This window comes from Thermobia domestica, chromosome 8 (assembly GCF_964235325.1).
Source record: "Thermobia domestica chromosome 8, izTheDome1.hap1.1, whole genome shotgun sequence".
Classification (NCBI taxonomy): domain Eukaryota; kingdom Metazoa; phylum Arthropoda; class Insecta; order Zygentoma; family Lepismatidae; genus Thermobia; species Thermobia domestica.
Genome location: NC_137461.1, coordinates 62,810,305 through 62,836,277, shown reverse-complemented (window position 1 = coordinate 62,836,277; position 25,973 = coordinate 62,810,305). Strand labels below are relative to the sequence as shown.

General features: G+C 35.8%; 1 protein-coding gene across 3 annotated transcripts in view; it reads right to left on the bottom strand.

Moving 5' to 3' along the window:
• RtGEF (Rho-type guanine nucleotide exchange factor) overlaps nt 1-22,198 on the bottom strand; it is an 89,540-nt gene extending 67,342 nt beyond the window's left edge. Inside the window, exon 1 of one of the 3 annotated variants that reach the window (XM_081768546.1) lies at nt 21,987-22,198. The gene's annotated coding sequence lies outside the window, so the exon portion shown is untranslated. Of the gene's footprint in view, nt 1-21,678; nt 21,827-21,986 lie in introns of those variants that run through there. The other 2 variants (XM_081768544.1, XM_081768545.1) reach the window with 2 other exon arrangements.
• Nucleotides 22,199-25,973: the final 3,775 nt, after the last annotated feature.

Below are 25,973 nucleotides of genomic sequence, written 5' to 3'. Positions count from 1 at the left end.
ATTTGCTGGCAGGGTTGGCTGGTTTAAACCAAAAAATGAAAAATGTTCGTAAAAGTGTAACTATTCGTAAAATCTTGATGAACACACATTTGTGGGTTATCAAGTTTCACTCCCATATATTATTCGTACTATATTCAGACCTACATTCCCCATTCTTTACTCAAAGAGATTATATTACAAAAGCAACTTTCTTATGTAACTTTATGGATGTTTTTTTTTGTGATTTTTTTATAGTTTGTTATTATTGTTATGCAACAAAAGGAAAATTCTAAACATTGTTTCGTTTTAATAATGTTTACTATTAATAAAATACATCGAAATGCCGTACTTTTTTGGGGAGGGGGGTCATACAAAACCCACTGGAGGCAATTATTGAAATAACAAGAATCTTTGGTAACTATTTATGTATAAATGGGTCAGAGCCAAAGTGGACTCAAACAATTCGTATCTTTATTCACTTTTCTTACTAATATGCAAAGTAAGTCGTTATATTTCTTTAACTTGGACTAATAAAAGTCGTAGTGAACTGACTTGGACAAAATTAGTTCTTCTGTACTCTGTAGTATTTTTGAAATTGCCCATATGTAATTCTGTATAATGGTTCCACTTGTGCAATTGTTTATCTTTTTGTCCTTCTGTCCTAATGACTCTTGACGTTTATATTAACAAATATGTAAAGATCAGTCAACGCATTTTTATCAGGAGTCCTTCGTGAGTGAGTCGGCAGACGTATCGCATTTGTGGCCAATTAGTCCCGGTTTCGAGTTCAAATGGAGGACAATTTCTCTTGGATGTAAGCCGGGAAGCGGCTTGGATTCCGCTTTAAGCTTATGTGACCCCTTCCAGCATAACCCGGTTGTTGCATACTAACACCAAGGCGAAACAAGCTTATTTCTGTTCATATGTGATATAAATACATAGAGCAAATTATTATTAAAAAAAAAAACTGGTTTAACCCCCCCCCCCAAAAAAAAACTTTTTTTTTTCAATACAAACCATGGTTTTTGCCAACCCTGTTTGCTGGGAATAATAGTCCATAGTTACACTTAGTTGTGGGAGGTTAAGACGAAAGCCTTAGTTAGTCCATTTAGTTAACCACTTCCACAAACACCAAAACGAAACATTGGAAGTTAAAAGTTTAATAGTATTTTGTTTTGAAGGACAGCAGTATGCAGTTTATAGTATAGATATTTCTAAATATGTAAATACAAGATTCTTAGTAGACTTGTTATTCAATAGTCTTATTTTTTGCATTGTTTTCTTTTTCATCTCCGTGAGAAATTAATTCCTACAGATGCAACACAGAACGGATATTCAGTAAATTACAATTTGCAAGGTCTGAAATTCATTTCACAAGTTAAGAAATGTTCTGACAATGTTTATTGTGCGTAATAAATACAACAATTTTAATTTTAAGAAGACAATTGTTATAGATAAGACAGATAACAGAATAAAACAAAATAATGAAACAATAAATTACATACAATAAAATGAGAACCAACTGAGTTTGTTACAGATGATTGAACAACACATTGATTTTTTTTTTTAATTCAAATTTCTGCATCATAAAAAGAGAAAATCTAGAAAAGGTACTATTCCTAAGGCAAACAGATTATATATTTGTAAGATTTGTAGCTTTTGTAAGTAATACATTATAAATTATAAGGACTGGCATCTATACTAATATATAAAATTATGTGTGTGTGTGAGAGATATTAAATTTTCGAATGGAAAAGTCAAACAGACCCACCAAATTTTGTACAAGTCACTCATCAGATTACTCACAGAAGGTATACGCTATACATATTATATTCGGATTTCCGAGATGACCAGAGGATGACAGCGTAATAGGAAATAGGACAAATAAAAATTTCAGAACACGAACACGAGACGTGTATAAAAAATGTACACATAACGGTTCGAGAGAAATTCTAGGAAAGGGACTGAAAAAAAAGTTAGTATCAGCGGAATTTACACATTATTCTCGAGTTCTGACAGGTTATGATGGTCAGACTTAAAGATCTTATGATAATATAGACATATGTGCCGACCTTGTCGTACACAACCGAAAAAGTAAAACATTAAAAGAAAAAGAAAGAATAAAATCATGGATACAGATACATAGATCATGCACAATTTTACTAAGTAACTTTTACATTATGGGTAAAGAGCAGGATGAGTAGATAAATATGGATTAAGAGACACTTACAAGCAATAAGAATACGGTTCAGCCAACATTACTCAATACCCAATACACCAAGTACAAATAGGTTGTATCATTGTACAGGAAAAGTTTAGAAGTTTAAAGAAAGCAAAGATTCTCCCTACAAAGAAAGCTCACATCACAAGCTTATGCTAGCCAAAGTGCATATTCACTTCAAAAATATAGCCAGGGAAAAGTACGACACAAGGATTTAGATACTAAAAAGTTATAAAATGAACAAATGAAAAATAAGTTTATTCAGAAACTCAAATAGGAGTATTTAAATTCGAAAGCGATACTTATATGGACCAATGGTGATGAGTGCATCTGAAGCTTCTAGCAATTAAAAGGCAAAGAAGCCATACGGAGATCGAGGTCAGGAAGAGAGCTACGAACCCATGCATTACTGAAACAATGTTTGAAGGAATCTGAAGGAAGAAGAGAATGGAAACTGGATAGTATCGAGGAAAAGAAAAGACATACTAGGTAATGAATACTGGAAAGAAACCGACAAAGCCAGGAAAACATACTATGCTATGGAAGTGTGAAGGGCTGGAAAATTTTGAAACAGTGGTCAAGTACAAGTCTGCACTAATGTATCTATAAGTTAAAATAATGAAAATATGTTTTGAAGGAAGAAAGAACAAAAACATATGAATATACAAATACAATTTTAGATGTTGAGAATAATGAAAAGTAGGGGAAAATGATAACTCTTTATAATACTGAAAAATGAATTTAAGAAAGTATTTCGGGATATGAGGAATTAATTAAAAAAAAAAACAAAAAAACTAGAGTACATAATACACTGATGTAGCTATATTGTTTTCAGCTGTAGTACACATTTTTAAAATTTCATAGTTATTTTACAATTAAAGTTATGTGGTACATTTTACAGCTATGGAATACACTTATTTTACAGTTAGCGTTTTATATTGGGATGTACACTATTTACAGAAAAGTCACCGGTCACCCCACAACTTTCGGAATGAAGCAAATCATGACATACCTAATATCGGGTAGGGTCTCCTTCGGCCCGGATCACAGCATGTATCCTCCGAGGAAGGCTTTCCATCAGATCAGTTGGTGATAGGTATCAGATCGGATGGCAGCCCACTCCTCCTGCAAGGCGGTTCCAAGTGCGGCAGGTGAATTTGGACGAGTTGGTCTGGACCTTAAATGACGTTCCAATTCATCCGACAGATGTTTCACGGGATTCAAATCAGGCGATTGAGCAGGCCACTGGAGTCGTCACACATTGTTCTCGTCATACCACGACATAACATTGGCAGCTTTATGACAAGAGACATTATCATCCTGATAGTAACATGGGTCCATTCCAAAGAATTTCCACAATGTGTGAAGCACTGAATTGTCCAAAATGTACAGATAATTTGCACTCGTCATGTTACCAGTCACAACAACAAGCAGGTCTAGGCCAAACAAAGAAAATGCACCCCACACTATTACACCACCACCACCAAATTTCACTGTTGGCACAATGCAGTCTAGTAAGAAGTGTTCCTCGGGTTGTCGCCATACCCACACTCGACCATCTGACATGAAACGCATGAGGCGTGATTCACCACTCTATAACACATATTTTTATTATCTAGGGTCCAATTTCGATGAGCCTTACACCATACCAACCTCCTGGCTTTGTTCGTCGGAGTGATGTGTGGCTTGTGTGCAGCTGCTGTACCATGGAAACCAAGTGTATGCAGTTCTGTCCTGACAGTGTTTAGTGAAACTGGTATGCCCGATGCAGTGTGGAACTCGTGCTGGATGCAGATGCAGTTTGACGGCAGTTGCTGGATACCACTCGTTTCAGCACTCTCCGGTCTCTATCCATCAATTTCTTGGGTCGTCCGGGCCGTTTAGGGACACTGGTGACACCGTGACGTTTCCATTTCATGATTAGATCACCCTCCGTTGATTTTGGGTGGTGTAATTGGGTACTAATGGCACGATTCGACAAACCTGCAATATGACAGCCAATGATGACTCTCCTATCGAACTCACTAAATTCTTGTCTTTGCACCATTCTCAGTCAAACTGACTCTTCACTTGACGCACGATCACTGATAATGCCTTCTGCACCGAAAGAAGTGACTGGCGTCTTGCAGGTTGCTCCAAATTCCTTACGGCGATGTCTTAGCAGACTGACCGGTGGCTTTTCGGTAGATAGTATAGTTTGCAGAGATGCGTATTATATATTTTACGATAATTTTATAATTTCCTATTTAATTATACGCAGTTACAACAATTATTTCTAGTATAGAATTTAGGTTATTTTATTAGGATTTTAATTTTCCTTTATTCAATTTAGTAATTGAACAAAATAAATTCCATCAAAACTTGTGTGATTACCGAAAATTTAATTGGCTTATTTCTATAATTTGGAAAGCTTCGTTTTCTATATATTTAATATATGGGTTGGATACGCGTTACCATGAATTTAGGAAAATAGCCCCGTTCTACAGATAAATGAGGTGTATATTTAGAGAGTTCAAGAGAAGAGAGTTGGTAGGGAGATTACTTGATATCATCAAAAGTCGACGTGGGAGGAAGAAAGCAGAAACCATATTAATTACAATTACTGTATTCTTTGCAGAAAATTTGTGGTTCTAAGTATAGTCAATATGCGAAATAGGGTTCAACTGCTTCTGTCCATAATTACATGTGGAAATTTAAACAATTTGAAGTACATAAATTGTAAAGTATTTGGTAAAACATTCATGTTATTCGTGTGTAAGGCGTAACCATATTTGGAAATGGGACTCACAGCTATCTTTGATAATTTGAATAACATTACATTGATATGCGAATACTTATTTGTTTTGCAAGAAGTGATAAAATGGCAGTATAACTGAATTTTGGATACATTAAAGTCCACGAAAGTTACATCCAAGTTTTCTGTTCCACATCTTTGACATGGAATTCACTAAGTTTTGTGGAAGTGTTTCGATAATTCTGAATACGGCCGAGTAGATCTATTTTAGTTCCACATATCAAATAGGATGAGATAATTAGTTCCATTCCTAGTGCACTACCTAATGTTTACTGCCGTTATCTTGGTAGGCTGTATACAATAATTTCTGGCTTAATAGTGTTCTAGCTATAGAGTAATTTAATTCTTCAAGACCACATTGACGTAATTTTATATTGGAAACAATTGGAAAGTCACTTTGTAATGAACCAGTACATATGAAAATGATTTTTTTTTTATTTTTTATTATTTTTTTTTTTATATAGTTTAATGCCCCACGGTTATGCCCTTTAGGTTAAAAACGAATGATTAATGAAATTTAAATTAAATTTTTGTGCTCTCCCATCGAGAATCGAAAATAAGACTACGTGCACCAAAGTTTCAAGCGCTAGCTTCTAGATCCACAGGGAGAGTGAATCAGTAGCTGTACTTTTATTCCAGTCACTCATTTTGTAAAATGGGAATAACATATACACTAGCTGGCCAAATAATCTAAACATCAACTATCTGTTTTGATTACTGGAAATTTTACTTTATCTAAATTTGGATTTGGAGTTAATTTCCCTACTTCAATACCAGCGAATTTTTACTTCTTAATGGTCATAGTAGCAGCAATTGAAAAGTTATTAATTATATTTGAAGATATCTGTGTTATGTAATATAGTTTAAATTAGTCATTATGTACTGATTATTGAACAGTGTTTCTTCCAGACGTGTTTTGGGGAGGGCAGGGGGCACAGCCCGGGAGCTCTAAGAGTGCCCCAAGGGGAGGAATTAAAACAATACGTCTATAATATAATAATAAATAGAATAGTACCAGTAGTCCCCCTTCGAATACTAAGTGTGCCTCTCGGAACATTTTCTCTGAAATAAATACTGTTACTAAGAAGTATAATACAAAGTAATGTTGTATGATTTTGGGTGGCGCAGAATTTGAATAAAGATTTTAAAAATTAATAAATAAAAAATAAACAGAATCAACAAAAATGTAAGGTTAGATTAAGGTGAGTTCAAAGGAAGTATAATATAAAAATATTAAGAGAAAGAATTGATCATTTTCCAAGCGTGCTATTATGTTATGTATTGTTTATCAAAACACTACCAGAAAATAGTATTCTACAAAATTAACATCAATATTGATGAAAGAAAAAGTGATTGACTGGACCGAGACTCGAACTCGGGGTCTCAGGCATACGTGCCGTTGCGTTAAACACTACGCCACCTAGTACAGTTAGCAGAACAGCCAAACACTTTCTCACCCCTGCAGTCGGTGCTCTCCACTTAGATCACATGATTACACGAGTGATAGAGTGTCTGGCTGTTCTAGGAAGCGGACTGCGTGGCATAGTGGTTAATGCATCGGCACGGTATGCCGGAGATCCCGGGTCCGAGTCTCGGTAAAGTCAATCCCCTTTTCATTCTGTATGTTATTAAATTCGCGCCTAAAGAAGATTTGGTGTGTAAAAGTAAGTTTAAATTGGTTGTTTCCTCCTTTCATTAATACTGATGAAAGGAATTTACTTTTACTGTAATGAATGAATTTTATCTCATGTACTGACAGTGATGATTAGCAGCCAAGAACTACATTCAAGTGTTCAATTTTGCTGATAATGTATCCACCTTTCTTTATATAGAAACATTAAATACAAACGATGTGTACATTTTACAGTTTTCTTTTATTGTTTGAGTAGATAACATCGCTAAGTGCGACTATATTAGTTATTTACGACAATACGCTAACAGGGATTTTAACCATCATTTTACTTACTTGTAATGAGGTTCCTGAAAACACTCTGTACTTCACAGCTTTTGACTCTCCCCTAGACCCTTGTTCACGGAGGATAAAAAATAAAAACATTTCAAAAATAAAAAGAAACTGACTCACCGGGGTAGAGCACTGCAAAGAACACCTTGTCTTAGCTGCTATCCCACCTCGAATAGTGGTGCAGCACATCGTGGAATGGTGGGCTCAATCTGTGCTTTGTTTTGCTCATGCAGGGAAGGTTGCCAGCTCATACTGATCTTTTTGTTTTGGTGCCAATGTTGTATGTACTTTTTAATTACTGTCTACTATTCTTTGCTTAACTAATCGTTTCTTATGTTACGCTTTAGACTTTTAAGAAAATCAAGAAATTTTCAAAAACAAGTCTGATTAGAAGATTTTGCAAACGTTGGTACTAATTTTGTTTCTTATTTTTCTAATAATGAGGTTAATCAGAATCTAATGAAAATAGGTTTGTGATTCCAGAAATATGACCTATGAAAAGAAAGGTATAAGAAAAAGTAAAAATTAAAAAAATACAGGTCAAGTTGCAAAAGAATAGTTCACTCTTTTTTTTTCTTTTTTTTTTGTCTTAAAAAAGTAGTTGCAGTTTTTATGTTTTATTTTATTATATATGAAATAATACTAGTTTGGTACTCTTTTCTGATAAAGGAAATTTTGGTGAGTCTAACAGTATATAGAACAATATATATATATATATATATATATATATATATATATATATATATATCGAAATATTTTCCCCTCGTATAGAAATGTTTTAGCTTTTTCTATGAAAAATTATGTACGAAATGCGGCAATGTCTGATGAGACTAATGTGTAAATTTTATGCTTCTAGGTTTAAAACTGTTGAAAATATGGCGTCTGGAAAGAGTGAAAGTGTAGAAGTGACGAAACTGTAATATCGAGCGGTCATAAGGTTTCTCCATTTAAAGGGGATGAACACCAAGGACATCTATGCAAAGATGAAAACTGTTTATGGTGAAAAGTGCCCATCCTTAAGCACTATTAAAAAATGGAAGATATAGCTGAAATGTGGACGGATGAGTTTGGAGGACGAATCTACAAAGGGAAGAGAGTTTTCTGCGATTGATGATGACATGATTCGGAAAGTGGAACTCTCAGCGATGGACAACAGACGAATGATCAGAAATATTATTGTTAATGAGTTGAAGATTTCCCATGGCTCAGTATCCACTATCTCGCATGATCACCTGCACCTATCCAAAGTGTCCGCACGATGTTCCCAGGTTACTCACTCCCTTTGAAAAACAGCACCGTAGTGATTGTGCATCGGAAGTGTTAGCTCTCTTAGTACCTAATGAGAACGACTTTTTCGATCGTCTCTTGACAATAGGTGAATATTGAGTATATCACTTTGATCCAGAGACTAAAGTGATGGGTAAATAGTGGAAACATAGCGGCTCCCCACCACCTAAAAAGGCCCATGTGAGTTTTCTGCAAAGATCATGCTTTCAGTTTTTTGGGACTGCAAGAGCGTTTACCTAACTTATGGGCATAGTGTGACTGGAACATATTACAGAGGTCTGTTGGAAAAACTTCGCGATGCCTTGAAGGAAAAGAGCCGTGGCATCTTCACCAAAAGTGTTCACCTGTTAGTTGACAATGCTCCCGCCCACAAAGCCCAGGAAACATGAATCTTGTCCAACGCCTACGGTACTAATTCCTTCTCCAACCTCCATATTCACTTGAACTCGCACCGTCACTTCTAGTTGTTTTCAAAACTGAAACAGACTGAAAGAGCGGCATTTTTCTTCAGATGTGGTGGTCATTCCTGCAGTGGAGTACTGGTTTTCCAGCCAAAGTGACACTTTCTACAAAGAGGGTTTGTGGAAGCTGAAAGACCTGTTGAAGAAATGTGTTACTTTGTTACTTTGCTTAGTGACTATGTAGAGAAAGACCAATCATGTCTGCATTTGACCCTTCTCCCTTAATCCTTTCATAGTGAGGACAAAAACTTATTGACCGCTCCTCGTGTATATTAGGGTGGGCCGAAAAAACTCATTCTTTTATTTCGAAGTTGTAATAGCGCGGAAAAGTTGCGAATTATATAGACAAAGAAAAATAAAAAAAATAAAAATATCAAAATTGGTTGACATCTTCCGGTCGCGCATAGACCCTAAAGTTTGACAAAATATGAAAAAAAAAATCATTTTTGCGATTATTTTTTTAACTTTTTGAATTAAATGTTTTCGTAATGTAATAGTTTTTAACGTCTTTAAATACAGCCTAAAACATTGTATTTTAATTTGGTTTAGATCAGTTGATATCTTCCGGTCGCGCATACGGCCTAAAATTTGTCAAAATATTGAAAATGTTACATTTTTACGAGTTTTTAAAAATATCTTTAATAAACTGTTTTTAAACATAATACTTACAGTATTTTTATTTTTGAACATAAGAACATTGTGTTTTATTAAGATGCGAATAAATTAACAACTTCCCATTGTGCAATGATCCCAATGCTATAGAAAAACAGTACCTAAAAAAGATAGTCCTGTGACGTGATGGGTGATAACAGTAACAACGTGCATGGTACTTTTTGACTTGCTCTATATTTAAAAAGCTTAAATATTTATTTAAGTTACAATGTAGTTTTTAACAATAAACTTACTTTTATAAAAAAAGGAAGAAACAGAGTTCTGAATAAATAGTCCATGTTAGTTGAACCTGTCCAGTGTCCATTAGTACTCTTCTCTATTTTGTAGCCGAAGGTACTTTGAAGACTGATTTGCTGGTGAATTTAGGCATAGATGATCTGGACAGCAGAGTGGTTCTTATAAATGCATCTCGTGATTCAGCTCCACAAACTTTTCCTGAGGCTTCCGTGACGAGTTTTACACAGCGTTCAACAGCCTGCGTGTGAACTGGGAATTGCTTGAAAGTAATATTCCAGTTAGGGATTGAATCACTGCCGATGTGCAATTTGATCTCGTCGTCACTGATTTCTGCCAACAATGGGGGAGAAAATAATTCACAGTCCATCCAGTTGATAATTTCTGAGTATTCTTGCGCATTAAAGTTGATTTTTGGTGGCATGAATGTTCTTACTGTTCTCCTTCTTGCATCTCTTTGCCTTGCCTTCAGAATTCTTCGCAGTCCGAGCTCTCTTATGTGTTTCCTGTCATCTTGAGTCATGGCTAACAGTAAGTGTTCTCGGTGGGCGAAAAAAACATTCCGTTCGATCACAGGGTTGACAACATCAAGCAAAGGTTTTGGCAAATACCTGGTAGACTGTACTGCTTGGTAAACAAGTTTCGGGCCGTCTGTAAAGTGTTTACTTGTTTTGATAGTAAACCGCATTGGCATGTATGGTTTTAATATAAACAAAACTAGTTCTTGAAGCTCAGGTGAGGGGCTTTCTTCACTAATGTACAATCTGAAAGTTCTGTTTGCTTTGTCAACACCTCGAATGTGATAAGTGCCCAGGATCTCGTACAGCCAAATCTTCATTACAGGTTCCTAATTTTATTGCCTTTGATATATGAAGTAGGTATTGCTGATCTTTGCTAAGCACGTTTCTGTCTATCTCTGGGGTCTGACAATCAATACTCTGGAAGTTAACCACCGGAAGTTTTTGGCAGCCTACGAACTTTTCACCGATTGGCTCTTTAGAACAACTAGGCCCATCCAGGTGCTCAAACATGTGGCAGAATGGTAACTCATTAAAATGAAGTAGGCAAATTGCCTATTGTGCAGGTTTCCTCAAATGAAGTTCAACTCGGCGAACCAGATCAGTTTTCCAACCTGTATTCACAGCAGTACCATCACATCCGATGACAATTAGATTTTCAAGAGAAATACCACGCTCAGACAGGTAAGAAATTACAGACTTGACAATATCTTCAGAGCTTCCAGGATTTGGAGTAACGTGGCCAACGTACAGTGAGCCGGGTTCTTGAATCAGCGAGTAATGCTCTTACTTAATAATTCTACGAAACCTTTTTGAATGAGCTTAATAAATATTTAAGCTTTTTTAAATATAGAGCAAGTCAAAAAGTACCATGCACGTTGTTACTGTTATCACCCATCATGTCACAGGATTATCTTTTTTAGGTACTGTTTTTCTATAGCATTGGGATCATTGCGCAATGGGAAGTTGTTAATTTATTCGCATCTTAATAAAACACAATGTTCTTATGTTCAAAAATAAAAATATTGTAAGTATTATGTTTAAAAACAGTATATTAAAGATATCTTTAAAAAACTCGTAAAAATGTAACATTTTCAATATTTTGACAAATTTTAGGCCGTATGCGCGACCGGAAGATATCAACTGATCTAAACCAAATTAAAATACAATGTTTTTAGGCTGTATTTAAAGACGTTAAAAACTATTACATTACGAAAACATTTAATTCAAAAATTTAAAAAAATAATCGCAAAAATGATTTTTTTTTTCATATTTTGTCAAACTTTAGGGTCTATGCGCGACCGGAAGATGTCAACCGATTTTGATATTTTTTTTATTTTTTCTTTGTCTATATAATTCGCAACTTTTCCGCGCTATTACAACTTCGAAATAAAAAACTGAGTTTTTTCGACCCACCCTAGTGTATATATATATATATATATATATATATATATATATATATATATATATGGCTTGAAAAATCCACTCTCCTGCTTACCAGTAGCGAGTACTTTTTTACATTTGGCGAGTCAAGTCCTCTCAATCAAAACGGTGAATTCAAGAATAAATAGCAGGTGTCACTCTTTTTATTTGTAAGGGACATGTCAATAAACAAAATACAAAAGGTACTGATACGTTTACTGCGTTGCAAAATTATTTTTGTTTATATATATATATATATATATATATATATATATAACCGAGTCGCTGTTTGGGCGTCAAAAATCTTATAGGCACTTTCCGGGGTCTGTCCTCCGTTGTCCTGCCAATGAGTATTTTCAGGAGACCTGGACTTACCTGGGTAAGACATTGAAGGGCATCTCCAAAAAGGGATTACAGAATTGTTTCCAAATTGCCCGCCGGTCTCAATAACGAGATGAGCATTAGGCACCGAGAAATTCGAATGTCTCGTCTCGAAAACCTCACGGACACTCAGAGGTTCACTCAGACCACAACGCACACAAACATCTCTCATACATGTACCAAAAACACACTGGATTAAACGACACTATGCTTATTTATTAAAATACTATTAAAAAATAACGTAGTAGAAAAACAATCACCACACTCAGCACTGAATATATATAATTATTTTCACTAATAAAATCACACTTCGCTTTTTCACTACACTATAGCCCTTTATCACTTTTATATGTATGGAAGCTTATGATTGGGATTCCACTATAGATACTTTTCTCACACCATTAATGCACATCGGGGATTAGCATTGTGGGGTGTCGCCAGGACAATCCCGCGAAGTAACTTGTTGCTGCTAAACAAATTCATAGAAGTCGACGTTAGTCTCCCTCAAGAAAATGCAGATAATCACCAAAATAGAATGAAAATGTTGGAGGGCGAGTTTACAACTGATACGCACTAGGTATGTGAACTGGGATTTCATTGATTAGGGCTAGCCATAACTAGGTCCTTGACTGGCTAATAACGTATGCCCCTTAGCACAACATTATGCTTGATGCCAGGCTCGTATTTACGTGAGTGCTATTCTGTGCTCGCGCACAGGGCGGCAGAATTTAGTGAGCTGCAAAATTTTGGATTTTTTTACGATTTACAATAAAGTAATATTTAAAACTAGTAACCCGCAGCCCCGCGCAAGCACGAGAAAATATCTTACTCTAATTACAGTAGTTACTAATTAGCTAGCTTATCTAATTATTTTTAAAAAGTCATCCTCTCCCTCCCTCACCCCAAGGGATGAGGATGAACTTGAACATAATAAAAATTGATACCGTTAAACTTAGTGAGCTCGAAAAGTATGAATACAACACCAATATCTGTCGCTTTCTGTTAGTTTTAAAATCTCGCTCCCTCCCTGGGGATTGGAGTATGACCATAAAGTTGAATTGGACTAAAACTGTCACTATTCATCTCATCGACTTCAAAAAATACTCTAATATTCATCGTTTCCGATTATTTTAAAACTGCTCCATGTTTTCTTATGATTACTTTGCACCCCCATATCTCAGTTCAAGTGTGACCTAGGAAACTGGAACAGTCATTTGGATCATTTCTCTTAAAGCTTTAAAACATATTAAAATTTCATATTTCTATCTATTATGATTCCCGAGTTGAAAAGCGCTACAGACAGACAGACAAACGAACAGCATATTGTATCATTAATATGGATGCTATTAAACAATTACTGATGGTGAATAATGCAAACAGTTATTTTTCTTATCAGTTATCACCAATAATTATTGGTGTCTCAGTGATGAATGTCAGTCAATCCCAGCTTCAAAATCACGCCCTTATTAGATCTCTAGTAGACTACTCACTCTCTAGAAATTAATAGAATATATTTTCTCCGGACAGTAAATTAAAACCTACATGAATAAGTTACATGCCAGTATTGAGAGGTGTCCCCAATGAATGAGTGGTTAAATTCATTGCCTTGTAATCAAAGGGTCCCGGGTTCGATTCCCGCTGGGGACACAAGAGGTTCGGATCCCAAGTTAAGCTGTAGGTCCCGTCCTTGGTACGTCATCATCATCCCATGGAAGACAATGGCACTATCCATGAATTCACCTTGCCCAGGGACCTTCGGGTCAAACACCTACCTTTGGACAGAATACCACATCATAGTTTGTGTGGAGCTCCTTCGTGGCTGAGCGGTTAGCGTACGCGCCTATGGCATGGGAGACTCGGGTTTGATTCCCGGCGGGAGCTCATGCGGTTCGGATTCCACGTTACTCAGTAGGTCCACGTCTCATATAGCCTCGCTGCTGAACGAGACAAACTCAAAATCATAATCATCAATCGTAAGTTTGTGTGGGAGGGGGCGGCAAATTATGTAGAGCACAGAGGCGCACAATATATAAATACGGGCCTGCTTGGTGCCCGATGCAACGTACGTGTTGCTGTCTCAAAATACGGAGTAAACACTTCTCGAACTCAGGTTCGAGATACAAGCTGCACTGATCGCCTGCTCAATGTTGGCAGTTCATTCTCAAAAGCACTCAGGTTAAATCACCTGCTTGTACATGCAAATCAAATATAAAACAGAATTAACGTTACTTTTAGTCCACTGGCCACGACGCACAAGACATTGCGATAACTTGGGTGTAGAAACGTTTAGATAACGAACTGGTAAAGTGGTGTGGCTGTCGTCATTCTGGCGCTCAGACACCTGGTGTGCAATATTTCCATAAATGATTGGAGAATACACTTGATTCAGTTCCAAATAACTATAGAACATAGTTTTTGCATATTGATACGTAAGGAAGAAACACTGAGAACCTTTGTCTCTCAGTAAAACATTCTCACCACAAAGCAACGTTTTACATATATATGAATAAACGATAAAAGACTCCTTTGTCCTGTTGCGTGGGAAGAAAAAGTTCCCATCGAAGAAAGAACTTATTTGCGTCGCGGAACAAAGTATAATTCGAAAAATAATTACTGTCTTTATGAAATATACAGAGTGTCCACAAAAAATACTTCTATAACCTGGTGACGGTTATACGTATGAAGTAGACCATTTTTTGGTACGTCCTTATAACTTATTTCAAACATAGACCAAACACGTCGAAAATTTTCACTATGCAAATGTCGGCAGGAAATCTTTTGATATATTCTGTGATACCATTAGGTTAACGGTGTTGCCAACCCAATATAAAGTTATAGTTTTTCAAATGGCATGTCAAGTTATTGCATATCCTGCATATTTCAAAAAATGAAATGAAATCTTTGAGTTTTACGTCCCACGCTTATGCCGGTTAGGCTAAAGGAGACGGCGATAATGAGTGATGAATGAAATGGTGGAATAAAGAAAGTGGAAGGAAACGGGAGAACCCCGAGAAAACCCACGCACACGGTTTTTGCCCACTACAAAGTTCACTTGGCGAGGGCTGGGAACGAACCCGGGATCCCAAGCACCAGAGGTGAACGCTCTACCCTGAGCCCCCGCGCCCCCCCTTCATATTTCAAATCTACATGTTAAACATATCTTATTGTAATTAATAGTATCTGATGAAGCCAAAGTGGATAGTTACCGAAACTGGTATTGTTTTACTCGGCGAACACTTTAAATCAGATTTTAATGAAACGAAAAATGAAATCTTTAAGTTTTACGTCCCACGGTTATGCCGGTCAGGCTAAAGGAGACGGTGATGATGAGTGATGAATGAAATGGTGGAATGAAGAAAGTGGGAGGAAACGGGAGAACCCCGAGAAAACCCACGCACACGGTGTTTGTCCACCACAAAGTTCATTTGGCGGGGGCTGGGATCGAACCCGGGACCCCTAGCACCAGAGGTAAACGCTCTACCACTGAGCCACCGCGGCCCAACTCAAATTTAAGTCTGTTAGAAACAAAGCTTATACACTGGAAAATATCATCCACTTTATTATAATAAAAATCGAATTAAGAATTGGTCTTCAGCATTGGACAAGTTAAACACGGTCATATAACAAAATTACTTCTTATTCAGGGAACTTCCATTACAAATAGAACATTTTCCGGGAAAATAGTACATATGTTTCTGCTTTACACCAATGGCAAAAATATATGTGACCTTCCATTGTTAAGACTATATGTAGCTAACAGATGAATTATACTTGTTTTCATATAGTGAACTGCCTTAAAGAAATACTATATGTAAAATATAAAATGTAAGTTTTTCTAACGTACAGTAATTTACTATAATACCTTCATTTTTAATTTTAATAATTATCTAATGTTAGGTATGATTACACTGGACTCTTCTAATGGTAATCAAACAGCCATTTGGCTATGATGCCAAATCTCTGATACCGGTATCATATTAAAATAACTCAAGTTTTTATTCGGTTTTCCTCATCTCCACGCAGGAATAATTGTCTACAATCATTTTTTTTTTTAAATAGTATTACTTTTCATATTAATTGGGAAGTCATGTAACTTCATGATTACTTACAGAGCCGCCCCTAATGTTTATTACTACCAACTTACACTGACTGGAATCTAATTACCGTTCATTGAACACGAGGTGAGCGCTCTACCACTAAGACCCCGTGCCTTCTCAAAGTTATTTTGTCTTGCAACCAATTGGAGACAAAATCCATCTTACATTGGTACTAGTAACAATACAAGCAGTTAGAAAATTGGCCAGAGTCAGTTATTAAAGGTAACATCTAGGTTTTATTCTGATACAATGTTCTAAATTCTTGAGTTACTTATAGTTATGTTCCACAGTTACGTCTCTTCGGCTAAGAAAAATAACAATGACTCATGTACTTGAATGAATGCAGAATTGTTCGAAGAGCGAAATGGGAAGAACTTCAATACAATTCACAAACATAATGTTTCTGCATCATCCAAGCCCATCTTACAGAATTAGAAGCAAAGAGATTTGATCATATCTCTCATGTTTGAAGCAATTTAACTCCATCTAGGCTATTACAAAGGAAAACACCATCTTTTAAATCTGAAATTTTGTCATATGGTTCAACTTTACATGAATAATAAACACACCAAATACCATTCTCGACCAATGCTTCATGAATTAACTATAGCCTTTTGAAGTTAGCGAAGTTTCGTTAACTTTGATGTCACAGTTAGCAACACTGGAAACAGTAAAAGTGCAATGATTTGATGATGTTTGTGGTTCACATTAATTAAATGAAGAATAAAAGGTTTACCTGACTTTTTTTTTATTATTTTGATCAAAAAGGTTCTCTCAAATAGTAAAATGAGCCTCCCCCCTTCTCCGTTTTTTTTTTTTTTTATTCCGAAGTAATCTGAGATGGAAATTACGATTACGAAACACACAAATTTCAAGCTCACTTACTTAAAATGGTCTCCGGAAACAAAATTTCACTGATTTTTTTTTCACATGGACCAATCATTTGCTTGATTGGTGTCTTCTTCGCTAATAGCATGTAACCGTGCAGATGCTCCAATAGGTATGGATGCACTCACAACTCGTCCAGGGGTCGATCGCCTCCCCCCCCCAGAAAAAGAAAGTTTCTTATTTTATATATAAATAAAACTCATCCCCGAGTTTTTAGCTCTTAAAAGTAGCTCTAAGTACCAGTATTACAACCCCCCTCCCCCCCCGTCCTGGATCTGCTCCTGCGTAGCACATTGTCGATAGCCACAAAACACTTATTTTCACTTCTCTTACGCCCTTCTGAAACCTGTACCCTGCTGAAGGTCCATATGGAAGCATAAACAGCACTTTAACTTCACGTAATTCATGACTTATTCATATTTCTCCTAGGCACCACCGGTTATCATACGTATATGTAGGTAACAAAAGTTCCTTTTTGTATACTTCTCAAATCTACACTTTGAATTGCAGAAGCTCGATTTTGGGGGAAGCATGAAGTTAGTTCATGGTAACCCGTTATTGCCATAAAAACTTTGCCATTTCCGAAAGCCAAAGGTGACCTCGTTGAATACCAGTTACCAGTTGCATGCTTGCTTTCCTTTTTTTTTTTTTTTTTTTTTTTTTTTTTTTTTTTTTTTTTTTGAAGTTGTTGAATTCAGTTTCAGGCAACAAAACGAGAACCCGGAGTTTGTACTCTATACTCACGAATTCTTCTGCGGTTTTAATACTGTGTATCTGTTTTTGCCTAACGTTATGCCGCGTTGTCACATTCTTTACACCCCCTTCCCCGCAATACCGTCGCAAAGACCCTTGCATGGCCGGTTTCACTGCAAGAACACTGCTTTATCGGACCTGTCTGCATCTCGAACATCTGAAAGCAAAGTGGGATGCAGCACCATCAGAAATCACTGACACGGTTTGGGAAATTGTAGACACTTATTTTCACGTTGCTGAGTTGAGTTGATTTTAGTTTAGCGTCCCGCTCAGCAGCGAGGCTATATGAAATGTGGACCTACGGATTAACGTGAAATCCAAACCTCACCCGGGTCTTCTACGCCAAAGGCGGGTACGCCAACCGCTTAGCCACGAGGGAGCTCACTTATTTTCACGTATTCAAACCTTTTTCTATAACCTATATTTTCGCTTTCTTCGAGTAATTTTAGAATCTTGTCTATGGCTATGAATACATGAGCCAAATCGTGTGTTTTATCGTCGCTTATTACAACAAAACTGTCAGTTGTTTCATATTCAGGTGATAACTCTGAATTTCAATTTGCAGAATAACAGTCCAGTTTGTATCTTTAATTTTATACGATGCTTTTCGGTAGGAATTAATTCTCTTTGGATTTTCTTGATGTTGTCATGAATTACAACTCTTAAACCAGCAATGTACGATATGAAAACAGAAAGTGGCAGAGTTTTTTAACGAGATCATTGTTTTCCCATATGGCATACGTAACACTTCCATTTTCCTCAGGATCAATAATTAAAAACTCCACACTTATTTCTTTCACTGCAGGACAATCACCACACTCTTGAAGACAGCTGTCATTTTCTATGGATCATACTACTAAAGGAAATAGATCACTGATGACAACTTCAATACAGGCTGCACCTTTGATTTGTTTTCAGGCAGTAGCAGCTGACTTAAAATTTGCACAATACACACACTTCTTTCGCAGGTTTCGGACTGACCCACTTTAGTCGAATACTATAAAATTCCGAGTGACCCATTCTTATGCTGGAATTGTTCTGTTTAAAAAGTCCCTACTTTCTTTGATGGAGCTCGTTAGAAAACCTTTTTGACTTTTTGTCCTTTTTCGATCACAGTAATAACATCCCACTTAATTGAGACTTTGTCTGGAGCATTCCAAATCACTGAGCTGATAGTTTCGGCTTTTTATAGATCATCAGAATTTATTGGATGGCCATTTCAAGTAAACTTAAAATTTGTGTGTTTCGTAATCGTAATTTCCATCTCAGATTACTTCGGAATAAAAAAAAAAAAAAAAAAAAAAACGGAGAAGGGCGGAGACTTACTTTACTATTTCAGGGAGCCTTTTTAATCAAAATAATAAAAAAAAAACAGTCAGGAAAACCTTTTATTCTTCATTTAATTAATGTGAACCACAAACATCATCAAGTCACTGCACTTTTAGTGTTTCCAGTGTTGCTAACTGTGACATCAAAGTTAACGAAACTTCGCTAACTTCAAAAGGCTATAGTTAGTTCATGAAGCATTGGTCGAGAATGGTATTTGGTGTGTTTATTATGCATGTAAAGTTGAACCATATGACAAAATTTCAGAATTTTAAAAGGTGGTGTTTTCGAGAAAATGGCGATTTTTGAAAATTTTACAATTTCTGGAATTTTTTGCGACGAAACGATTGCTCACGGAAGCGATACAAAATTTTTTTCGGAAAGCGGGTAACTAGGTCTTATCAACCGTGAAAACAGAATTTTAAAATTCGAACCGGAAGTGCTCGAAAAAAAATTCGTAAACTTTGACTTTTCAGATAAACTGACGTTCATTTATTAATTTATGTAAAAAAAAAAAAAAAGATACGCATGCGCAAACCAAACTATAATAAAATATAGTTTATTTATACCCCTATGTACATACCACAACAAGAATTATAACTCTACCTGTCTCCATAGCTGAATGGTGGAGCACCGAAGTTAACCATTTTTCATGTCTTCTACAATTCATAAATTGTATTCCCCGTCTTTGATGGCCCATTACTTGGCGTGAAAATTTTTTTCGACAAAACAAAAAATATGGGTCTCTTAAAAACATGTCTAGTTGCTATAAAAAAAGAGTTCCAACAATATCTGAGATGGTGATGGTACATGCTCTGCCTGAATTGAAATGGAAGGCACCACCTCTTACTCTAGAAAATTGTGTAGTTCCTTCTTCCTAGAAATCGAAATATAAATGAGCTTCAATGGTGCGAAGTGTGTCCCACGAAACGCGTGGGACTTCACGGATTCCTTGTGCATCATTTTAATTTTGTTATTATTTCTAAGTTTAGTTCAATGTCTCATGATTATGCACTAGGGCTACGGGAGACTGTGCTGATATGGGTAATAATAATGGCATGACGAAAATGGTAGGACACGGGAGAATCCCGAGAAACACATGCACACGATGTATGACCACCACAAAACGCACTTGGCGGAAGCTGGGATCGAATTAGGAACCCGAGCCAGACGTGAACTACCGCGGTCCCAAAAGGAAATTATATAATTTTACGTGTACAGTAGAACATAAATGCTTAAATGGTATTTTAAGTAGGAATATAGCTTTAAATATGAGCAGAAAATTTAATCAAACCCAACATTACCCAATAAAACCCACTGGACTTTTTTTTTTTTTTTTTTTTTAAAGAAAAACTGGGTTTTCACTTCCCTGCTATGTAATACCCACTGGCGGGTCCACTAGCTTCGCCCTCCGCTGAGCTGGTTTAAATAACATTCTTGTTTTATAGTGGTCACCTAACACAGCTTTATTTATTTATTTCATTGTAGCTTTAATGGCATGTGTACAAAGGGTGTATTTATACGCAAATCGTGAAAGAATCCAATTTTTCAACAACTACTTCTGATGGCTCCTTTGAATTTCGTCTACCTGTTAAGTAGGGTATTATTATGTCGCCTTGTGTAAATCTATTAAAGCACAATAAGAAAAAAAAATGAGACAGAATTATGTTTTCGATAATTCTTTCGGAAAAAAAAATGAAATCTTTGGGTTTTACGTCGCACAGATATGTCGGTAAGGGTAAAGGAGACGGTGATGATGAGTAATGAATGAAATGAAGAAAGTGGGAGGAAACGGGAGAGCCCCGAGGAAACCCCCCCACACACACAGTGTTTGTCCACTACTAAGTTTACTTAGCGTGGGCTGGGATCGAACCCGGGACCCCAAGCACCACAGGTGAACGCTCTACCACTGAGCCACCGCGGCCCTCGATAATTCTTTCGAGTGATGTATCTAATAATATCGTGCACCTGTGAAACAAATACAACTGTGATAGCAACTCACATCACTGTTAGAACTGCACATGTTTTCACTACCTTACGAGCATCCCCACATACGCTGATGCGGGTGCTCCGCTCGTACGCATCCTGACGCTACAATTTGGTCCACCAGTTTCGTTCTGCTCTGACTGTTATAAAGTACCAGTACTCGAGCTTTTTCGTAACCACTTGGTACGGTACAAGTTGTCTAAGATTTTTTTCACTGTAGCTCTTGTGGCATATGTGCGGACGCTTTATTTATCCGCAAATCGCAAAAGAATTTAAATTTTTCAATAATTAATCTTGGTGACAGGTTGTACTACTTCATCTATGCTAAGTTAGATATAATATCGTCGAAGATATGAAGGAAATTCTTAACAACAGTTTTAAGTACACTTAACCTACACGATCGTAGCAATGGTAATAAAGAGTAAACTTGACAATACACGTTCCAGCTGCTTATCGGTAAGTAGGACCGCTTTAAAAGGGTATAGTACAGTAGGGCAGGATAGAGTAGAGTAAGATAAGAATAAGTAGGGTAGGGGTAGGAACGGGTTACCTTAAGGTTAGGGAAGTTTTTATCATTTTCACAAAATTAATAGTGTAACTTCTCATTTGTGAGTGAGTATACCAGCTGGAGCGGGCGTTTTAAAGTTAACCCATAATTTTAAAACAATTATTTCTTGTGGCGCCCTTAAACTTTACCTATTCGAAATGACGTATCGGCATGTAGAATTAAGAGTTTAAAAAAAGGCATGATAATACTGGCCCGACGGAATCTGAGTTTTCTGTTATATAAATCTCTCCTTGATGCTTAATATCTACACTGCAAATTTTACAATTCCTTCATATATTTCACCAACTTCGGATTTTTCCGCTTCGTATAGTGCTCCAAATGATCACCTATCAAGAATTCCTTGACATAGTGAGTTTTCAGTACTTTAGTGGAAGTTGCAGGAAGCTGGGGTTATTTTTAACTACAACATGAAGCTCCATTTACACAAAACACTCACCTATGTGAAAGCTGCACATTCTAAAACATCTTCACACATTATACAGAATATTGTTGATGTTTATCGGAAAGCTCACTTATTAAAGTGCCTTCATTAATTACAAAGGGTATAATACTTTAACACTGAAAGGCAATCACATCTCTTTAAATTAAGTAAACAAACACATTACATCCAGCAGCTGTCGTAACAGATTCGAATTCGAATAAGGTAACGAAACGACGAGGCTTTTCAAATTAATTTCTATTTCGCTTCGTACCTTCTCTATTCTCTCTATTTTATAACATTGTCTTATTATAAAACTCTAATTAATAAGCAAGTATACATCAAACATGAATTCAAACATATATACTTCCCTTTCTACATTCTAATTTCTTTTTAAAATATACATATATTCAAAAGTTTTAATAAATAAATATTTCTGATAAAGTAGAAACACGGAATACCAAAGCTCTACAATTGTTTCTGATATTTATGAAGCTTATTATCAAAACGTCCGCGTCCCTTGTCCATCAACAAAAATTTTGGCAAATCGAAAAAAACTAATTATTTTAAAATGTTATAAAATATTGTAAAATTTGGTGTAGAAATTCTTTAAACCATTATTGCCTTATTTTATAAACAAATTCCATTATTCAAGACACAAGTAATGAATAATGAAGGTTTAATTTTGGACAAGAGACATTTTGAAACTAAAAAATGGACAAGGGACGTTTTGAAAACAAATCTATCAGACAAGAGACGATTTGATACAAAATACTGAAAATCTGGAATTATTTTCTTCTTCTTGATTACCACTCATATCTATGAAAATGAACTGCGATACTCCACACACGTCTTTCAAACTTCAAGCACCAATTTCACTAAGAAATAAGTGGAACAATATGGCTGATATGACTTCAACAATGTAATCAGTAAAATGTAAAGTTATCGCACAAATCTTTTGTCAATTATCTCGGTTGAGCCAAAGGTATCAACCAAGTAGTTCGTGGACATAATATCCACTAAATGTTCTAGAAAGCAATAATGAATGCACTTTTGCGTCAAGTAATTGCTGAGGAAAATCCATGGACAAGAGACAGTTTGAAATAAAACAGCAAGAATCGTGTTCAAGTGGGAATGGACATGGGACGTTTTGCTTCGAAACTTTATTGCTGTAAGGTGCCCGCCATTTTGCGGTGGACAAGAGACGTTTTGAATAAAAGTGCATATTTCAAATCCATTTTTCTCTGCGTTCTGGGAGGTTTTGACCAGAAATAAAAGTGCAAAGATGTAAATAATTATTTGATGATTCCGTGTATATTGATATATCGATTTTCAAAAAAAGTGGACAAGAGAAGTTTTGATAATAAGCTCCGCATTTTCAAGTTGGTATAATATTTTAAACAATTTTCTAACTTCAATAAAACATTTATGATTCAACAAGTTTTAATCATCATCCATAGATAAAATTAATAAATGCTTACATATAGTAAACATTTGAATAATGTATGTAACACTCCAATTTATCCTTCCGAATTTATCTTTATTAAATCCTTGCGAATTTAATACTTTGTTATTTACAGCTTATGTTGCATACATTCTAGGATAAATTAGAATTTTGTTACTATCCGCCTATGCAGAGTCGTTTCAACGTATGATTATAATCATACTAAAGGCATGACTGCTGCAATAAACTTATGTTAGTCGAACTCTTTAGTATGGCACTAATCACGCGTCAAAAAGACTACATAAGGCCCTATATGTTTTACACAGTAGTGCAGTTCTATTTTCTTAACAACCAGCTCTCTCTCTCTTTATATATATATATATATATCTAGAACATTTAATGGATATTATGTCCACGAACTACTTGGTTGGTACCTTTGGCTCAACCGAGATAATTGACAAAAGATTTGTGCGATAACTTTATATTTTACTGATTACATTGTTGAAGTCATATCAGCCATATTGTTCCACTTATTTCTTAGTGAAATTGGTGCTTGAAGTTTGAAAGCACTTAGAAAAATTATTTGTCAGACGTCTGTGGAGTATCGCAGTTCATTTTCATAGATATGAGTGGTAATCAAGAAGAAGAAAATAATTCCAGATTTTCAGTATTTTGTATCAAATTGTCTCTTGTCTGATAGATTTGTTTTCAAAACGTCCCTTGTCCATTTTTTAGTTTCAAAATGTCTCTTGTCCAAAATTAAACCTTTATTATCATTACTTGTGTCTTGAATAATGGAATTTGTTTATAAAATAAGGCAATAATGGTTTAAAGAATTTCTACACCAAATTTTATAATGTTTTATAACATTTTAAAATAATTAGTTTTTTTCGATTTGCCAAAATTTTTGTTGGATGGACAAGGGACGTTTTGATAATAAGCTTCATAAATATCAGAAACAATTGTAGAGCTTTGGTATTCCGTGTTTCTACTTTATCAGAAATATTTATTTATTAAAACTTTTGAATATATGTATGACACTTATAGCACTTATGTGCATCACATGTACAGGCGTGCATTTATATAGATGATGCACGTGTTGCATCCGTGCAATTGTACATGTACTATACGGGCACTGTACGTGCATTGTGCTGTCTGGGATGGGACCGCCGATGTCGAGGAGGAGAACGTAGCCCAACCGGCTGCAATTGAACGTTTAAATAACCTTCTGAGATACTTTTCCTGAATTATTCCTTATATGCGTATGACAAAACCATTATACCTCTTGTGCACATGTTGATATAACTTACCTAACCTAAACTGCTTAATCTTTGATTTTACAGATTTTGTGTTTGTTAAGTATATTTATTAGAGTGTTGGGATAGTTTAACTATTTTGTTTTATATTTGTGCTGCACCCTTAAGTTAAAATTTGTAGTTCTGAACCATGTATTTTTACATAAGCACGATACAAGCTCATAATGGAGCCGTTCACAATGAACAAAAAATCACATAGGTTGGTTACAAGGTGCACAGTAGTCCTTAGAATCTCCTGTAGCGACAATTGAAGCAGTAGTAAGTGCGCTTGCGTCCCCTAGTTAATAGAATGGAATTCTCTAAAAGTTGGCCTAGTGGATGCGCCGTTCACAATCAACTTAAATCTCATGTACCTTATTCGTGAATTTTCCATAGAGGAAAAAAGTGGCTATATCCGGGTAAAGAGAACATTTGGTACCCTGACCTACTAGATTTAAAACATTTCACTTTTCTTTATCACTTGGAAAAATATGATTCGCTCTTTACTGCACATAAATGTATTACAGGATTACTGGAAAAGAACTGCTGGTAAATTACTACACATATTAGTTCCATAAATAGCGCCTACATTTTGTTTTGAAAAGATAACTCTATATTGTTATTGCTTTATTGATTGATCTATCAAACAAAAATACCACTATACACTGTAATTTGTGACTCTACACCATGTTCTTCACCTTTCAATTACATTCATATCTCGAAACTTTTTGTTATGTTCCTGAGTAAGAAAAAACTTGCCTCTCACACAGTAAGGTTTAAATCCTTTTCGTTTAAATTGACCAACCCTCCGTAACACATACAGAATGTTTCCAGTAGTATTATTCTAATTTTTCAACAACCGGTTATATATATATATATCGAGAGAGAGCGAGAGATAGTAGATGCTTAGATATAACTCTCTTAAGAAACAAACCATATAAGATAGTTAGAAGCACATTTTTACTGGATGCCATAAGTGTCAAGTAGACGACTACACAGCATCATGATACAAAGTGGTATGACGAAATAGGTAGTACTGTTAGTATCTTGGAAACAAATTATCCAAGTTAGATGGTTGTCAAACAATATTGGAAAGACATTAATCCAGAAATGGATCGACAGTTGTTAATAATGGTATGTATGTGTTTCAAATATAATTAACTCTTACCACTACACTCATGTGATCACAGTTCTCATTCTTGATGTCTTGAGCATTTGAGATTAAGAAATAAACGCTTATACCTTGTTCTCAGAGATCACATGTTT